The sequence below is a fragment of the Dermacentor albipictus genome, chromosome 9, assembly GCF_038994185.2.
Source record: "Dermacentor albipictus isolate Rhodes 1998 colony chromosome 9, USDA_Dalb.pri_finalv2, whole genome shotgun sequence".
NCBI lineage: Eukaryota > Metazoa > Arthropoda > Arachnida > Ixodida > Ixodidae > Dermacentor > Dermacentor albipictus.
Window position 1 is genome coordinate 64,831,809 of NC_091829.1, and position 17,609 is coordinate 64,849,417.

General features: G+C 47.4%; 1 protein-coding gene across 2 annotated transcripts in view; it reads left to right on the forward strand.

The window, feature by feature from the left end:
* Positions 1 to 17,609, forward strand: part of LOC135921867 (calcyphosin-like protein) — an 85,830-nt gene that overhangs the window by 25,065 nt on the left and 43,156 nt on the right. The gene's annotated exons all lie outside the window — the stretch shown is intronic.

Here is a 17,609-nt window from a genome sequence, read left to right on the forward strand (position 1 = left end):
GGTCCACCCTTTATCTGCCCTACGCCAATACGTAATCAGCCTTGCTCCATTTTTTTTTCTCTCGCATATTTAGTCAGTGTTAACTGGATTTCTGAGCAGTCCTGGCTGCTGATTTCAAGCGAGAGTCACGATTGAGGTTGGGTTACGAACTGCCACACTTGCATCACGTGGCTAGACTGTTTGCTTGCTTGTGCGTCATCCTTGAGTCAAACGCTGACACACACCCGGAGAATTGGCAATCGCGTTTCTTTCGTGGCAGCGTTCACAGCTGGTTAGTTTTGTTGTTTCATATCATGTTCAGACACATTTGGCCGGCCGAGTCTTGAGCCCTATTTATTTTTTATCCACAAATTGCCCAAGGAGAGAGAAAAAAAGAAGACTGATGATGAAAGAGGTAAGGGCCATGGCGGGAGGATGGGATTCAGTCCCAACCGCAATGGCGCATCTCGGCAGTAGTCCATGCGTTAACGAATCCGAGGACACCTGAGCACTTCTTATTAGTTGTGAACTCGAAAGCAGTAATGTCCAATTGGACGCCGCTGAGCCGTCCTTCGAGTTATGAACTTCTCGCGGGCAAGCGAGCGCGTTGCGACGTTTGGCGCGTTTGGATTTGAACTTACCGAGGCGCAGTGAGTACGCAGACGAGAGCTTGCACGGACAATGAACGAGCGGATAGCCAACAGGATAGCACAGGCTTCCGAGAGTGAATGTGACTGTGATAAGGCGTCGCGGCGGAGCCCTCTCTCCTCACGCAACACCTGGCGCGCTACTACAGCAGCCGGTGTTCCCTTTCACCCGCTCTGCTTCGTCGAGGCGCAATCGTGACGTGGCGTCGCAGCCAATGGAAAATTAGGTGCCATTTTGGGGCTAAACACGCCGGATGACGGCTTTTTCACTCAATGAGTCATTTGACGATTTCGCATCAAAATGCGCTACAGAGCAATAGAAATTAAGCATAGAATAGCAGTGCATATTTTTTAAAACTCATGAACACTGGCACTGTGGTTCTCTCGGTTGAAGTATGCGTGAAAACCACAGTGCCAGTGTACACGTCAGCGTTGCGCCACGGAGCTCTCAGAACTTGTCGACTCTATTACGCAAAGCTTTCTGAATCGAAAGCAAATGACTCTCCCCCCTTCAGACGTCAGCGTTAGCGGAGGCTTGTCTAGCTTAGACTAACGCTAACAGCGCATTTCTTGATAGTCTAAAAACTGGAGTATGGGGACACTGCAGATTGTTTGTTGGAGTGTGGAGACATTACAGTGTAGTGCAATATAGGGAAGTGTAGTAGCCACAGGGAAGAAATTAATGCGAGTACAGGACGGGGCTCATGTAGTGAAGGAGGCTGCGCTGGGGATACGTCTTTGTCCGAAGTCGGTGCCATGCGGCATTCTTAAAGCGAAGCTTTCTTTGCCTATTCTCCCGGCTTTCCGGTCACTGCTGCTGCTGTGGTCTAGCTCGCGCGCGCCACTGGGTTTCTTGCAACACCACCAGATGGCTCTCGCCTCTGCGCATCCCGGCCGGTGCCGCCGCGGCAGCGCTTCACAGTTTGTGCGTATGGCCTCTTTTAGGACGTGGTGATGAGATGCGACACCGCCTACCGCTCGCACCACTTGCGCGACAGTCTGTGTGAGATGTTGGATGGTGTGGGTCCCGCCTCCATCTTTCTGTACGTGGAGGCCGATGACGCGCAGGTGGCTAAATGACGGAATGACTTGGCCTTCCAGGAAGGCTGTGATGGGCAGCTGTCTTCTTGTGGCCTCGTGGCAAACGTCTAATTGCAAACGTCTCGTGGCAAACGTATAACTATTTACTCAGGGATGCCTCCAGTTTTGTTTCTCTAAAGAATTCCTGTAAACTACATGGGCATGTGAATTTTGTAGCACAGTGGTGACTCTACGGAAGGAGCTGAATGGACAGTTGAACTGTTGTAGGTGTTATCTGAAATGTGGTACTGAATCGTGTTTTTGATTGCTGCTTATGTGTGATAGTTAAAACCCTGAATTAGATCACGTCGATTCTGCAAAGGACTGTGTTCTGTCGAACTTATGTTCTTATCTATGCCAGGAATCAAGACTAAGAGCAACAACAAGGGCGGCTCTTCGCGGATAATGGTGTCATAATAAGTTAATACAAGCAAGAACGCGTAAAGCTTATTATTCTGAGAATGTAAACTAGTACACGACATGTGGGGTGCAAATTAATACTGCTAACCCGGCGTGCGCTATAACAACTCATAGAAAGAGGGCGCTTCATTTTGCGAATTGCTGACTGTCTATTCAGGTAAAGCGTGTGAACGTGTGGAAGCATTTGGGGTCTCATTAACACATTCTAAAATTGCATTGTTCATATTAATCGCATTTTCATGCGTGCATTTTACCAACGAGATTTCTTGAAAAAGCTTTCTGGTGCCCACCCTTATAGATTGTGGTGGTGGGTGGTGGTATTTCACATTCATATACTCGCCTTCAGGCCTAGGTTGTTCCCGCATCTCCTACAGTAAGAGTCTATGTCTATGGTATAGAAGAAGAGCGAATTAAAACGAGGACCGTGAACCCACGCCTGGAAGCCATCCGGGTCAGTAGGTGATATCAGTCTTCGAGGAATGCGCGTTATTTTTTTTTTGTGTGAAAAACTAACAGCGGACATACCACCAGTTAGGTTCATGCTAACCAGTGTTCAGATTTGATTTGGTCATTTAGTATGGGACAGGAGTGGCTAAATCAAACAAAACAAAGCAAATCAAAGAACGCGTCAAACACAAGGGTTGCTCAATAAGGACTGAGACTGATGCTGTGGCACCTTTTTCTCTTAAATTGATTCGTCGGCACTTTTAACCCTTTCTATAATGTCCCCAGTAAGTTCACTCTGCCACTCTTCAATGAAACTCTCACCACCTTGGGTCACTGAGTAGGCGCCACTGGGTGCGGGGCAAGAGAGGAAACAATTCTGAGTGTTCGCACGCACCGGCGCGCCACGCCTCTCGTCTCGGAGGCCGCGCGCGGACTTCCCGGCAGCGCCACTAGATGGCGCACCGTGTCTAAAAATAAGCGCTTGAGAAAGAAGCTCGGTTGCCGCATAAAGCCTGTTTCACATACTGGCGACTAGAGCGAAAAAAAAAAATCGCCGCTGTCTCGATCTTCACAATGCGATTCTCAGAAGGCTCATTACACACGATTGCGATTTCAACGTTGCGGCTCGTGTGATGCCCAGGGTTGCTTGCCGCCAAGGCTTTGGGGCACACGCGGAATAATGTTTCAACTGTACTGAAAAACGCATGAGCGTTATGATGTTATTTACCTGACTTTAATAAGAGCAAATAATACACCCATATTGCAATTTAAAAAAAACGCTTAAAAATTTACATTTGTTTTGGAACATGCCGCAGCGATTCCTGAAGTTCAATGCGAGGACACATGGCGGACGTTCGCAGCTGGTTGTTCTGCGCTGTGCGATGTGTCATGTGCTTTTTATGTTGATGTCGTTCTGCGCCTGCACTACAACAAATTAGAAGATGACCTGTCAACAAGCCCGTATAGCTACCATCATCGCATGTGCAGTATTCCGAATTCGGCTGCAACGACGCCGTGCCAGCGCTGTGAGATCCTCGCGCTACCCGTGCTTAGCGTCAGCTTCTGAAGAAATTGAGTGTGTACGTATTGCTCGTCATTGCGCTTAAGCGGTGCGTGCTCCTATAGCTAGCCCTGCTCTTGCACCAAACGCAGCCGCATGCACCAACCCGAAAGCTCACGTCTGCCCCTGATGTAAGCCTCGAATGATCTGTGTGCACGAGTAATGGAACTTGTGTGGTGAACTTCAATCCTATAGCGCTTGCCTGGTTCGCCCATCGCGGTGCATGTGTTGTAATTATGTGCAGATGTCCTCTCTGAATCTTTCGAAAGACGTAAAGGCCGACACCACAAATTTTCTAGAAGGCGCTGCAGTCACTTGTGTACGTAGCACCACAGTATTCTAACAGACATGGCCGTCATCTACTTTCTCTTCCTGTGTCTGGTGTTGTTAGTATAGTGACAGAACCTTAAATCAACATGCTGCACTACATGTAGTGCGGTGGTGTAGCCGCACGGCGAACGTGAAATGCGTTGTTAGGAGTTCCTTTAATAACAACATATTTGTTCCCTTAATAACAACATAGAGGGCTAGGATTAGCCCTCTAGTACCAAGCTATAGAAACTACCGGCCAATCTCGTTGACATGCGCGTGCTTCTACCTGCTTCAGCACGTTTTCCTAAAAGTTGGGCTGAAAAGTGCACATTGCCAATAACCTGTGCAACTGGAGCAGATGTAATGGTTCCCTCACTGGAAAAGCAAGCGTCTCAATCTGTTAAGCTAGTCATGTACTTCGCTTGCATTAGATCAATGTTGGAGCGTGCCTAATAGGAGTCATTTCATACCCTGGACCTTAACTCACAGCTGTGTAGTCCACCCGACCTTCCACGACGTGAATGCACCCTTCTAGTTCGTCTATGGTTTGTAGTAGCATTTTCAAATGCGTACCCCTTTCTTATCGGAATGGCCAACAGCCCACTTTGTGACTTCGGCGGGTGCAACGACACAATCGTGCACCATCTTTGCGAGTGCACTCAGTTCAACCCGCAGAGAGCAGTCCCTCTCAGCCACGCTAGGCCAACTGCACAAGCGCCCACTAACGGAAAGCAACATGTTTGGAAACTGGCCTACACGAACATCAGCGCGAGCCTCTGTGCAGGCACTGCTGCGTCTTTCTCTTTCTATTTTTTTTAGGACACCGGACTTTGCAAGAAATTCTGACTGTACACTGTGTGACGTAGAATTTATTAGTGCGACGTTGACAATGTGTAACACTAAGTAACGCCTCCGCAGACTGCGTGACAGCGCCCACAGAAATAGTCGTGTGTGTGTGTGTGTGTGTGTGTGTGTGTGTGTGTGTGTGTGTGTGTGTGTGTGTGTGTGTGTGTGTGTGTGTGTGTGTGTGTGTGTGTGTGTGTGCGTGTGTGTGTGTGTGTGTGTGTGTTCTTTTCGTATTCTTGTTCTCTCATCTATCGCATCCCTTTCCCTTCTCCCCCAGTACAGGGTGGCCAACCATAGATAACCTCTGGTTAACCTCCCTTTCTTTCCTCTGGCTTTCTCTCTCTCAAGCTATATTAACAGGCCAAAATAAGAAAGTGCAAGTAAAGCCTAAACGTACAATCTAGATTGGTATTCCCGAACGGATTGTATCAGCAAAATGTTACGTCTGCTTGAATTGCCTCCATTCACTCCTCAAAAGAGGGGAGGCTGTTTCCTTTTCTTCCTGTTGAAAAGATGCTTGAATGTCAATAGCATACTACATACTGTTCGGAGGGAAAGCGTTGAGCATTCACAATACCTCTAAACTTTTACGCTTCCTTCGTGAACAACTATGGAATAAAACTTTTTACCTTTACATGTTTCAGAATGCAAACAATGTTGATATTTCTGAGGAGACCATACTAAAACTTTCAGACCTAGGCAATAAAGCTGTGCTTTATTGCATACAAGGTCAAGTGCATACTGAATCACATTAGTCTAGGGTGGTCGAGCGGCCAGCTAAGGACTGCACCAGCTAACTCGCGGTAAATGCTGCCTCCCAGGAACTGCTAGAAGCAACTGCTACCTGCTACCTCGCGGTAACTCCCAGGTTCCACGTACGTTTCTGCTATAACTCATGGACCCGGCAAGCAGCATGACCATGCGTGGCCTCGTTGCAGTGTCGACCTGTGCTTTTCTTTTCTTCTCCAGATGTGCCGGCCAGCTTGGCTGAAGTTTGATTCCGCCTGTACACGTATTCAGCGTTCGTGTGGATCTTATTATGCGCATCTGTTTGTATCATGTTTCGATCGTTGTATCCGCAGTGATATAAGCGTCTTAAACACATTGCACCGCAGTCGTTTATTCAACTTTTTGTTAAAATGTGAACAATTAATGTGGTCGCCCAGTAACGGCCAGGATAGACAGCAGTATCGGCAACAAATATGATGCAGATCGAATGCACTTGTTTTTTTCGGAATCGACACCACACTTTTGATGTCGCATGTCGACAAAATGGTGTCGTCCACAGAATTCTTTTCAGGTGAATATGCCTTGCAGTCCCACCGGCTACGATATGTAAATTGTGTGTGAGCCGTAAGGTAATTAGTTAAAAACATAATTAGGTGTTTTTTGTTATTTAGTAGATTACGCTCAATGACTCAAAGTGTGTTATCTGCCACAGGCAATTCTTACAAACTGCTTGAAGTTTTCGCAGAAACCTCTTATATGTACTTGGTGAAATATATATACTTGGTGATATGTAATGAATATGGCTTGGTGAAAAGTCTCTGCCTTGCCCCAAGCATTGCGAAACGCGTACTCAACGTGTCCCGTGAGACGTGCTGCTGTTCCAGTAAGCGCGTTTCGGTACTGCGGAAAAATACGGTACGAGAAAACGTTAACGAGCCCACCGAGGTTAACGCTTAATATTGCCACAATTCGAGTCCGGAGGTAAAGAATGGGAAATGCGCCAGGATAACGTAAAGTTCCTATTTCAATTATACTCGTTTTCGCACTTTGTCACTCGGCCACGTACTTAATCAGCAGCATGGGCCGGTCGTGAGCTGCGGGTGATACATGAAAGCAATAGAATCGAGAGAAAAGAATCGGTTATACCGGCCCGGTATGCTGAACGAAAGCACCGATGTGACGGAAGGCATCGAAGTTCACGCTTAATCCCGTCTACAGCAAGTGCTTGCCCCTTTGAATGAATGTTTGATGTTTAATGGCGCAAGGGCCAGGTATGGCCAAAGAGCGCCATGTTAGTGTTAATGAGTTCGTAGTGGACTGGTGGGTTCTGTGAACTTAATGTGACGTGGCTGTAAAGTGCTCGCCCGTTTGTGTCAAATACCGTACGGCCGTGGGGAATCCATCGGTCTGGCATTACCGCTTCGCCTGCTGCAATCAATCTCGCGTGACTGTGTTTGTCCGCGCCTTTCGAGCGTTGGCGACATCTGCGTACGTCCGCAGCTGGCGTACGTGAACGCTGGTCCGATGACGTCACGCGCGGAACGGCGGCTCATTGGACGATCCCAACCCGACCGGCCGCACGCGCCCGACGCACGCAAGTCGGCAGCCGACCAAAAGCGGGAAAGGAGGTTGGGGAAAGAGAGAGAGGCGGAGGCGGGATCGGAGGTCGCTTGTTGTTGCGCTGTCGGAGGGGAGGCCGCGTGTCGCTCCCCTTTAGACATAACGGATTCCTCCTGTGCGAGATCCGATACGCGGGACTTTCCCCGCGGCTTATCTGCGGGCCGCTTTCGGTGGATGCGTTTTTATCGTTTTGTTTGTTTGTTTGTTTTTGTCTTGATTTTAAACGGTGGCGCGTGCGGGCGAAAGGACTGTGGTCGCGTGGCGTTCGTGGCACCTCGCGCGAGCGAAAACGGACACTCGACTCAAAGCGGCACCGCGATCTGTGTACGTCAATCGGTTTGCGTGCGGCGATTGCGAACGCGGAAATAGCGCTAAAGGGGGGAGGGGGTGGGGGGTGACGTCTGAAGAAACGACTTCACGTAACTGATACGCATTGATGTTTATCGCGCGCCGAGCTGTTATTGGGCGCGCGTGGTCATCGAAAGCGGCACAACGGAAAGCATTTAACGCGTTCTTGGTCATTTTATTTTTTCGGGGGACAGCGACAAACTATAAACGATAAGCAGCGATAGGAGATGTCGCCCAAAGCCACTCAAAGGCGAGAACCAGCGTGAAGCAGGCCTGCATGCTTATATTCGGCTCCATTATGACGTTATGCCGCGGGGCAACCCAAACGCAAGAATAATAATGATAATAATAGGTAGGGTTCAATGGCCTTTAAGAGGAGAGATTGGAAGCAGTACACCTTCGGCTGCTCCATGCATTTCGCTTCTATGCAAAAAAAAAGAAGAAGAAATCTAAGAATTTGCTTTAAATTAACGAATACAAATGATAGTAACCAGAACACCTCAAGCACGCACCCTAACATATGCAAGAGTGAAAGAGAAAAAAACATGCGAAACGTAACAATGAAGTCGAGTCACTGCACAAGATTGTCCATGTAGTATTTCGAACCCATATCCGTACTCATAAAAAGAAAGAAAAGTATTTCACTGCTCCGAAAGCTGTACTTTCGGTGCCACTCCCTGGGCAGTGGTAATTTCTTGAGGAACAATAAATAGATGGTTGCTCAGAGGCTTAAGTTTGAGGAGCGGCTGTTGCCACTGACTAAGCTGGAACCCGCCTGATAAACGAAGGATCACTGTAGCACCGGGTCTGGATTGGCGGAGGCGGGTGGTGCGATCTCGTTGCTCCTCCCTGCTTCGACCGAGTTCGTCTTGGCGACGGACTTTTTGTTTCTCCGCGTTACTTTTGTCGTGGAGGGCGCTGTCTCGAAAGTGCTATATGATGACGGAAGAAATTCATGACACATTGAGAGAAAAGGTCGTTCACGAGGAAGGGTATGGCAGCACAGGGGGCGACCACAAACGCATCATTTTGAAAATGGAATATGCAGTTGGGAAAGAGAGCGAGGAGCACGAAATAGCCAGTCCAAATTTGAACGCTGAACAAATAGCAAATATAGTCTCAAGAGTCGAAGAACTTGGCAAATGGCCAAACAAAGCGTGGGAATATAGGTGGGAATATAGTGATATTCTACGTGTAATAACGACAGAAATACGGAAAGAAGAGCAACATGCTCGTTGGAAAGGAAAGCGGAAACGGAAAAGCTGGTGGAACGAGCACATACAAGAAGCGATCGCCGAACGACAGAAAGCATCTCGAGAGCACAGGCAGGCAAAGAAGGCGCAGTTGCCGCAGGATGAAGTGGTCAGAAAATGGGCAATAAACCGGGAGAAATATGTGGTTCATATACTTGTGCAAGCAAATATAAAAGGTGAAAGTGAACGTTGGTTGTCAGAAATACGTGAAATACACCAGGATAAATCTTATGTTCGTTTGTGCCCGGAACGCTTGGGAGCGGCGCAATCAGGATGGGCAAGCGGGTATGTCACGTGGTGCTTTTTTTCTTTTGTTTTCTTTTTTTGTATTTCGCGGGCATCCGCAGTAAACTGAAAAACACGAATACCTAATAGATAGAAAGAAACTGGTTAATCGGACGTTTTGCAAACCACTCTGCACCTTCTCAATTAGAATTTTTTTCCTAGCTTCTTTACTTCCGAAGTTGGTTAATTAGTCTTGACGGATTTTCTAATTAGGCAAAATACAAACGATAGCATGACGCACTACATACCATCGTGAGCAACATGCATTTAGTCGCGTCGTCTTAAAGTGCGTCGGCATGTTTTTAAACTCTGGCTAAAGTTAGCTGAAACACCCTGTATATCGCCATTACTTTTTATGCCTACACATGAAAGAGTTTTCATGACATTGCAGTGTTAAATATGGTAACACAATCTCGACATATCTCAGTACGCATCGCCACGATAAAACTTGGAAAGCTTGCACAGTTTCGTTCTGATAATTATTCGTGGATGGAAGCACAAAAAGCCTATTCCTATTCCAATGACATTGTCTGTACTTTTTCAAATGTTGCCATAGGTGATGCATAATTTTCATCAACTAGCGTTTTGCCCAACGAGACGTAGTCTCTCTTCAATCCCACGACCACGACTGATGTCGCTGCTCATTGTTTCCGCGGTACACAGGCGTTTATGCATTTCACCCCTCATCGAAATGCGGTCGCTGTGGCAGGTATTCGTTTCCCCGCCCTCAGTCTCGGCAGCGCAATGCCGTAGCCACTACGTCACCGCGGCGGGAAAGAAAGAAAGAAAGAAAGAAAGAAAGAAAGAAAGAAAGAAAGAAAGAAAGAAAGAAAGAAAGAAAGAAAGAAAGAAAGAAAGAAAGAAAGAAAGAAAGAAAGAAAGAAAGAAAGAAACTGTGGCTGAATGAACGACGAGTCTGTATGTCCAGTGTTAGACATTTCGTCTCGTTGGACATTCCAGCAGCAAGCGTGACGAGGCTAAATGGTTTGCCGTGAGTGTTTTCTGTGGACGTGGGAACAGCCACCGCCGTGCCTAAATTGGTAGAGCAACGCGCGCGCATTGCGGAGGGTGTGCGTTGGGCTCCCACCGGCAGCAAGCTCTTTCTTCGTCCACTTTTCATTTCCACTTAGCTGCTCATTCATGCACCTCGATCAAAAAGACGACAAACAATTTCTCCCGTGCTTTCCTTAGCGTTACTGTTGTGTGGCTCCTCAGGTTGCGACTGAATAAAATCGGGCCCCTCGGTTCCCTTTCTTCTCGCACGAACGTAGCGCATGCTATTGGTCCGGATTATTCGAACTGCAGTAGTGCCGAACTCCGCTTATTACGTGCTCTGAAACGGGAGCTCCTCACGGGAGCGCACGGTGTAGCATATGCGGCGACCCTTTGTGTTTATCCGTAGCAACATGGAGAGGCAAAGCGCGCGAGGCAAGCACCCCACACCCGGTGGCGGAATTTCTCTGTTTAACTGCATCACTTGACATAACCTACAAACGGCAGCAGAATTATTGAGCGCGCACGTATTTCAGCCCACGCTTCGTGAGTTCCCGCGCTGCTGGAGTGCACGCCCAGCCCTATTATGACTCTTCTAGAGCCCCCTTCACTTTTAACGAAGAACTGATTGAATCGACGTACAGTTGGTGTCCTGTTACAACAGGAGTATCCATGTTTAAAGCGATGAACATCAAAGCAGACGTGATTTCCTCTGTCGTGGCCTGAAATTCCTAACGAAGCCGAACTTTTCCAATTCGTTTTGCAACCAAGCTTACATAACCTTCAAGGATAACCTGGCCATTATTTCTGCTGCAAGTTAAATATTTCACGAATCTCCGATCTGCACACAAAACAGACAAAACAATGACTGAACTTTTCAGCATCACCACGTGTCTGTTAATGTAGCGTTCGTACCAGCAGGATGCAGGCGCCAGTGCACAAGAAGCGAAGAGCTGAATTTCTTTCTGTCGGGCGTAGAACTGGCAGGGGCGTCAGTGATAGCTAATTAGAATCGTTCTTGAGCGTCTGCTCGAAAAACGATTGTCAGTATGGCCCGAAGGCGAACGATGGAAAGCGATATAGCGAGCTTTAACGCGACACCGTTAAGGAGCTCGTGTCGCAGAAAAGCCGGTGTCGTCGGCGTCGGCGGCGTTGGCCGTGAGCAATAAATACCGGGAGGCACTTTTAGCACTGCGCTGAATGCGTCTCGGAACGCTCTCGTGGCGAGGGATGTGCCAGCGGTGCATCGCACCTCGATCGCGGACGACATGAGACCGAAGGAAAACCGTCCACGCTAGTCGGCGTCCGAAAGAAATGGTTGCGCAAATTTAGCTCGACGTCTGCTCTCCGTTCCGGTCAGACCAGCGCGTGCGCCAGCTGGTGTGGATGCAACTGCTGAGCATGCAGGTATGGCATACGCTGTTAATTGTATATGTGCGGACAACGCTCAGGCCAGCAGCTGAAAGCAGACGGATTCCCTGGCTCCTCCACATCGGCGACATTGAGAGTAGCGTTAACAATGCGTCTGCTTCGCTTCGTCGTGTTTTTTTTTTCTATTCTTTTTTTTCGTTTTAATAGCTAAACACCACTCCGTGTTTCTGGAAACCCACCGACAAACCTTCGCGCGTGAGAGGCGCATGCGCCGTCGATAGCAGGACATCACGACAACATCGACGGCGGCGCGAACAGACGTCAAGCGTTCGCGTGATTTCTATTGCAATAAAAAAAAACTCGCCAATTTGCTTTGAACCGAGAACTCCGGGGTTAATACTCCACAACCGCATTACATTGCCCGCTAAAAAAAAACAAAAAAAATCTTCGTGTTCACATTTTTTTCTATATTTCTCTCCTTGCCCACGAGATGTCTTTTAACGGATAGATCACGTCAAAGAATATGAAATCCCTTCTTTCGTAACCACAATTAAAACCACCGCTAGGATCGAAGCTGTGATTTATCACGCATTCGCAAGAGGTATACAAATGTATAAGAAGTGAGAAGATATGCACCGTACTTTAGGCTGACTTGGAGAGCGGGCTATCTCCGCAGTGGGGGCGCGCGCATCGAAGCACCTTATCGTTATTTTTAGCATATAGAAACACGTGTTGGTGCGAAAGCGTCAAATGGCTCATTGACCGAAAAAAAAAAGAAACCCGGCGTCCCGCGTTTGTAGCAGCACCCAAACTTCCATTGGACGCGACGCCACGTCACTATCGCGCCTCGACGGAGCAGAGAGGGCGAAAGGGCGACGCCTGCTGCAACGCAGAAACGCGCCTGGTGTTGCGTGACGGGAAAGGGCGTCGCCGCGACGCCACGTCATTCACGCTCTCACTCTCGGAAGCCTGCGTTATGCGCGCGTTCCTTGTCTACTTTATTCTTTAGATTTTTATCATGTTGCTGTTCCTTTGCTCTTTTCTCCCCTCCTTCCTATCTTCCATTTCCGCGTTGCTCTCACCTCCTTTTTGACGAGTAGGCAAACGTAGTGCCCCTTCCGGTGGCCAGTTGCCAGCCTGATCCTCGCTTTCCCTTTCCTGTTAATTGTATACGTACGTTCAAAACAAATAATAATAATAATAATAATAATAATAATAATAGTGATGATAATAATGTCCGCGTAAAGCTCTCGCTTGCGTTCTAACTGCGCCTCGGTAGGGCCAAATCAAAATGCGCAAAGCGTCTCAACGCACTCGCTTTCTCACAAGTTCATTATTCGAAGGACCGCTCAGCGGCGTTCAATTGGACATTAATGCTATCGCATTCACAACTCGTAAGAAATGCTTTGGCGTCCTCGTAATTTTTCCCCTACAGATCGTTAAAAATGATTTTCCGATTACCACTACACTGTTCTTGCTCAAGTCTTGCAGCAAAATCGCGATTTATGGTATACGGGATCGTTCAATAAACATTTTTGGCAGTGTTTCTTGCCTTGTATCTCAATAAAGCACGACTTTTCCTTCGTATGGGCCTCAATGTCTACGTCGCCACCCCCACGCGATTAATGAAAACCAGTCTTGAAGGCCATGTCTTGCCCTACTGCAGACGCCGGAAGTGACGACGCCGCCATCTTTGAGACATCCCTCACTCTGAGGGGCGCAGACGAAGTAAAGTTCGCATTTTAAAAAAAATTGGCAGTGGCTTAGCGCGGCTATGTCAGGATATACGTAGCGAAAGCTAAGGCATATCATGGTTAGCCTTGGTTAATCTTGATTGCAAGTCCAGGTTAATCTGGTTGTCTAGCTATGTTGCGGCGTTTAGCCAGTCGTTCGGCGCGCTGTTCGTCTGTTTCCTGGGCGATTCGTTTCCTCTTCATCTTGTTCCGATGTCGATTCCGTACCTCCTCCTCCTGCTTATCAGAATCGTCGCCGTCCATACTGCCACCTCAACTGTGGTTGCGGCGCACGCGAGCTCTCCTTTTCAATCCTCCGACACGTTACCAGGCATGCGACGCAGCTGGCGAAGCGAGCGGAGGCGAGCGCAACGACGAGGAACGTGGTGTGACGTCATGTGCCTCCTCGGAGCACGGCCACGGTGAAATCGCAAGTTTGCGGCAGCAAAGCAAAGCTTTAAAAACCAGGCGAGTAATAGCGTGAAGTGTTACATATAGACTGATCCGTAAAACGAAATGCAATATTTCCGCTAAATTTCAAGCAAGAAAGAAAACAGCCAGCGGTACTTGCAAAATCCATATCTCTTTTTTTTCTTTCTCTTCGCCTTTAAGGATTTTAAAGGAAAAACCTATGTACGCTATCCCCTATACTAGCACTCGTGTACTGTGAATCATGCGCGGGATGGGCGGAATGCGAAAACACCCGTGTACTTACATTTAGGTGCACGTTAAACAACCCCAGGTGCAGGCACGTACCCAGGGGGGGGGGGCCCGGGGGGGCCCGGGGGGGCCCGGGCCCCCCCCCCCCCGAAATCAAGTGGCGTACCCCCCCCCCCCCCCCCCGCCCACCCACGCCACCACTCCTCACACATTCCTAAAGCGCCGCCAGATCAATGTTGAGACTTGGCAGCTATTAATCGGTCAGCATTATGCTGCCTTTTTCACTCCTTTTAGATGGCGGTAGTTATCGGCATCTCTTGTAATGTGAAGGACAGTTTTCTCATAGATTCCACACCCGTGCGATTAACTCGAGATGCGTTCAGTTGTCACCTTCTATTCAACCGTCACGCGCATAGCTGTTGCTTTTGTTAGTTCAATTTTCTTTGTTTAGGCTGATCCTGGGACCAGGAAAGGGATGCGGCTGTTACTGAGCTGGTATGTACTCTCGTGGAACGAGTTGCGGCCGGAGGAAACGTCAATTGCGTTTAACTTATCCCTTCGCTTCATTGTTTCCTTGAGTTACGGCTCGCCCCGACGCTGGCAGATGCCCGAAACCATATACACGTGATATGGGTTAGATAAGGTGGGAAATAAAATAATGTGAAAGTACGTCCATCATGATACCCTGCAATAACCCTTAAAACCATAAGCAAGATGGCTGTCGCCCGTCACCTCGTCTGTTTTTCCCTAATTGTATAATAGTTTTCATGCAAAATTGGCAACTGGAAACAAAAATCGCAAGGAGTTGAGAAATGAAGCGATCTACTAAGGGAGAAAGCCAAGGCAACAACCAAACTGCAAGGAAAAGCGAATAATAAAAAAAGTTAACCGTTGTTTATGAGAATATTTATGGATCAACATCTTTTTATTTACAAATGAAGTAGAGAAAACGCTGCCGGAAGTGGAGAACAATTACTTGCTTTGAATGACGCTTCTACAGTTATCGGTCGAACCACCTCACGTAGCCACTTCTCTGCTGTGCTTATGTGGGTGTTTTTCTAACCTTTCGCGGTAAGCGCAGTACATCTTGAATCGCAGAGTCCTGCGCTCTACGTGGTTGTGTGGGACTGGCGGCCGCACAGCGTTACGCAATTCGCGGAGCTGTCAAAACTGATCAACAAGGTGAAAATAACTGATATTCGAAAGTATAACATGAGACAGACTGAAGAAGCCGTAAAAAATGAACGCAGCCTGAAATCAGTAAAAAAGAAACCTGGCTTGGGACAAACCATGATGTATACACTAAAAGATAATATCATCAGCAATCTCGAAGATATAGTAAAAGCAGCGGAAGAATTCTAATCTGACCTGTATGCAGTGCTAAGAGGAGTCACGATACCTCACTTAGAAACAGTAATGAACAGGATACAGAAACTCTCCTATAACTAGCGTTGAGGTCAGAAGAGCCCTGCAAGAAATGAAACGATGAAGAGCGGGAGGAGAAGGTGGAATAACAGTCGATTTAATCAAAGATGGAGGAGACATAATGCTTGGAAAACTGGCGGCTCTTTATACAAAGTGTCTATCGACTGCAAGGGTCCCAGAAAACTGGAAGAATGCAGACATTATACTAATCCAAAAAAAGGAGACGTTAAAGAATTGAAAAATTATAGGACCAATAGCTTGCTCCCAGTATTATGTAAAATATTTACCAAAATAAACTCCAATAGAAGAAGGGCTGGATTTGTCAACCAAGGGAACAGGCTGGCTTCAGGAAGAGATACCTTACAATGGATCACATCCATATCATCACTCAGGTTATCGCGAAATCCGCAGAGTACAATAAGCCTCTCTACATGGCTTATATAGATTACGAAAAGGCATTTGATTCAGTAGAGATACCAGCAGTCATAGAGGCACTGCGTAATCAAGGAGTACAGAACGCTCAGGTAAAAAGCTTGGAAAATATTGCTACATGCGTGTGGTATTTGTTTGTTTTAACGAGGCGCGTGGGCGCCATCATTCCAGAAAAGAGGAGGAAGAACGAACTGGGCTCGCGCTGTGAATCTAACCGGTCAGCGCGCTGCAACCGTTGTTGTAAATATAATCTGTAAGTAGTTTCTCGTCTTACTGACTTTTCCTTCGCGTAAGAATATCTACAGAGGTTCTACAGCTACGTTAATTCTACATAAGAAAAGCAGGGAGATACCTATAGAGAAAGGGGATACAGGGAGACACAATTTCTCCAAAGCTGTTCACTGCGTGCTTAGAAGAATTCAAGCTATTAAACTGGAAAGGCTTAGGAGTAAAGATCGACGGCAAATATCTCAGCAACTTTCGGTTTGCCGATGACATTGTTCTATTCAACAACAGTGCAGACGAGTTACAACAAATGATTGGAGACCTTAACTGAGAGAGTGTCAGAGTGGGGTTGAATATTAATATGCAGAAGGTGAAGATAATGACAAATAGTCGGGCAAAGGAACAAGACATCAGGATCGCCAATCGGCCACTAGAGACTGTGAAGGAGTTCGTTTGCCTAGGTCAATTAACCACAGGGAACCCTGATCATGAGAAGGAAATTCACAGAAGAATAAAAATAGGTTGGATCGCATACGCCAGACATTGCCAGCTCCTGACTGGAAGCTTACCATTATTATTGAAAAGTAAGGTGTGCACTCAGTGCGTTTTGCCAGTGCTGACATATGGGGCAGAGACTTGAGATCAAGTTAAGAACCGCGCAAAGAGCGATCGAACGAAGATTGCTAGGCATAACGTTAAGAGAGAGAAAGAGAGTGGTTTGGATCAGAGAGCGAACGGGTATAGACAATATTCTAATTGACATCAACAGGAAAAAAAATGTAGCTGGGCAGGTCGTGTAATGCGCCGGTTGGACCGTTGGACCATTAGGGTTACAGAATGGGTACCAAGAGAACGGAAGCGAAGTAGAAGAGGGCAGAAAACTATATATGGTGCGATGAAATTAGGAAATTCATGGGTGCTCGTTGGAATCGGTTGGCGGCAGGACAGGGGTAATTGGAGATCGCAGGGAGAGGCCTTCGTCCTGCAGTGGACATAAAACATGATGATGATGATGATGATGGAGGTGGTGGGCCCCCCCCCGAAAAAAAATCCTGGGTACGTGCCTGCCCAGGTGGTCGAAATTTCCGGAGTCCTCTACTACGGCGTGCCTCATAATCAGAAAGTGATTTTGGCACCGCATAATTTTGGCACCCTAAAACCGCATAATTTATTATTTATTTAATCATGTGCGGGCACCACAACTGCCCAAAATGTCTCAGAATCTGGTCTCAAAACCACGTACAGACTGGTACATCGTGTCAAAATGCCCCTAAACTCTGGAATGCTATATCGCATTTTCGTATATAATAATCACGATTGAATTCTGCAAATATGTTTGTGAGTACCTTGTTCTGCTGGCTAGTGCTTTTCAGCGCAATTTGCTCGACAAAGGCGAGTTACGGCTTGCTCTGCATGCGGCCGGTTCTCACATGTCTGTTCGCCTAAGCGTTTCCCTTTCCACGGTTTTCTGCGAGAAGTGTGCCTCGATGCATACGAAAACTAGAAAGCGTGCGACATCTTTGAAGGACAACAAACCATAAACCAAACAATTCTGTCTAACGGGATCGCGTTTGCATCGCATTGACGTTCCAGTTACTTGTGTGCTTCAATGCATAAAACGACGCTTTGTTAACAAAATAACAGGAACGCCAATGCATTTCTCCGCAAAGTTCAGGAATTAATATCTCGAAACTAGTGTCGTGCTGAGAATTCGTTGCCCGCCGTGGTTGCTCAGTGGCTATGG